The sequence below is a fragment of the Rutidosis leptorrhynchoides genome, chromosome 7 (assembly GCF_046630445.1).
Source record: "Rutidosis leptorrhynchoides isolate AG116_Rl617_1_P2 chromosome 7, CSIRO_AGI_Rlap_v1, whole genome shotgun sequence".
NCBI lineage: Eukaryota > Viridiplantae > Streptophyta > Magnoliopsida > Asterales > Asteraceae > Rutidosis > Rutidosis leptorrhynchoides.
The window spans coordinates 296,698,195-296,700,818 of NC_092339.1; positions in this window are offsets into that span (position 1 = coordinate 296,698,195).

Genomic DNA, 2,624 nt, shown 5'->3' on the forward strand with positions numbered 1-2,624 from the left:
AAAACATATATAATATATTAAAATTTATATATGGTTATATTAAAATATATTTATATCTTATATGTAATTTAATAAAAAAAATATTTTATTTTGAAAACAAAATAGTTTGTAATATTACATAGGTATTATATATGTGTTAGATACATTTTATGTAAGGAATATTTGTTGTAATAATAACAATAATATTAATAGTAATATTAATAATGATAATAATAATAATAAATATAATAAATATAATTTTAATAAAAATGACAATTTTAATAATGATAGTTTTAATAATAATGATAGTTTTAATGAAAATGGTAATTTAAATGACAATGATAATTTTTACTAAAATAATAATTTTAATAACAATAATGATGTTTTTAATAATGATAAAAATAATAATAGTTTTATTAATAATTCATTTAAATCATAAATAAATTGTAATTTTTTTTATTTTCATAATTCTTATAATAATGATGATAATAATAATAATAATAATAATAATAATAATAATAATAATAATAATAATAATAATAATAATAATAATAATAATAATAATAAGGTTAATGATGATAATATTAGTAATAATAATAATTATTATAATATCTATAATAATAATACTTTTACTAATAATGATATTAATAATGATATTAATAATAATAATACTTATAATAATAATAATAATAATAATAATAATAATAATAATAATAATAATAATAATACTTATATAATAATACTTATATAATATTAATAATAATAATAATCCTAATAATATCAATAATAATAATAATAATCATATTAATAATAATAATAATAATAATAATAATAATAATAATAATAATAATAATAATAATAATAATAATAATAATAAAAGAGTACAACCTTTGAAGAAAGGAGCTTTAAAAATAAAACGCCACTGTCCGGGTTTGAACCCACGACCTCTCGTTCCCCGACCACACCTCATACCATCCCTCTGTTACCACTTTTCTGATTTATATTACTAACCTAATTTTTTTAACCCGAAAACAGTTTAAATATCCCACTTGCCCTGGTTTCAGTCCAATAGAAAAACGAACGGCCCAACAGGAACACGGCCCAAATCAGAAAATGGCAGCCCAAGTCCATTTAAATTTTCTGCAATAGGTTCGGCTGATAATGTTTTCATCTTCCTCTTCAATTCATGGGTTGTGAGTCGAAAAAAATAGAAAAGGTATAGCAGAAGTAGTAACCAGTCGACTACCATTATTCAAATCATCATCTTTATCTCATTGATTATAACATCATCTTCTTCTACCTCGTCACCCTCCATTATACTATTCATCATCTCTTTCACTAGCAATTACTAAAACAGTAGCAGCAGGAAATCAAGATAGATGGTGTTGATTTTAGTGGTTTGTCCGATACAAAGAGACAGGTATAAGTTGCAGCAGAAGTTTCGATCAATAACTGAAGAAAAAGGAATAATTACGAAGTAAAACGAAATGGGTTTAGAAATTTAAGCTTACGCGAATTGTGTAATTAACATTATTATCGTTGTCACATCTTAAACTGACTGTAACAGCAACAATAGCAGCAGGTTATTTTGAATGAATTTTGTTGGGTTGTTTGATGAGTTTATTCGAACAATGAAGAAGTAAACCGAAGTGGTAGCGTATAGTGGTAGTGGGTGATGCTAAAACCACATAAACGTAAGCATAGTAATCGAAATTTTATGATCGAAAGTGTTGTGGTTTTCACGACAGAGAAACAGAAACAGCTTGTAGCAAAATGGGTGATGGTTATGGTCTGATCAACCGATGGTGTGTGGTGGTTATTCATGGTGTCCCCGGTTATGGAAATGGTGTCGAATTAGTAGACAGAAACGAGTAGGTGGTAGTGATGGTGGTTCGTTTGGTTTGGTAGACGTATAGTAGCAGTATGCAATAGTTCTGGGTTTAAGTTGATGATTGTAAAAACATAAATGGAAACTATGGTGGTGATTTGTTCATGGTCAAAAGCAGAAACATAACAGTAAGTGAGGTGGTGGAAAGTGGCAGTTTAAATGTGGACAACATGGTGGTTCCCGGTGGCAGCTTATGGTGGAAGTGAGGGTGATCGAGGTGGTGATTTGATGGTGGTTTTGATGGTCAAAAACAGCAGAAATAAAGGAGCAATTGGGTGGCGTTTTGGGTTGCAGCAGGTGCTGTCGATGGTGATTTTGAGCAGAAAAAGAGTCGAGCATAAACGAAGGAAATGGAACTAGTAGTAGACAATTACTATGCAATAGTAGCAATCTTGTTGGTGGGTTAAGAAATAAAAATTAAAAGGCAGAGAAAAGTGGGATGCCTTCCACTTTCATAATCATGAATATATATAATCTAATGTACATTCAAATTCACGGATGAAGTTAATAATTTAATAATAATATATTATTAATTCTTATATACATCCAATGAATTGACACGTAACGGAAAGTAAAGAACAGTAAACTCAATTATATTTCAATTAGACATAGTATAGCAGTCGTGTATTATTGAATTATAAAAGCAGCGCATATTCGATTCGATAATCCAACCATAGAATGTAGTTTCGATTACTTGTGACTATTTCGTAAAACATTTATAAAAGCAGCGCATGTATTCTCAGTCTCAAAAATATAT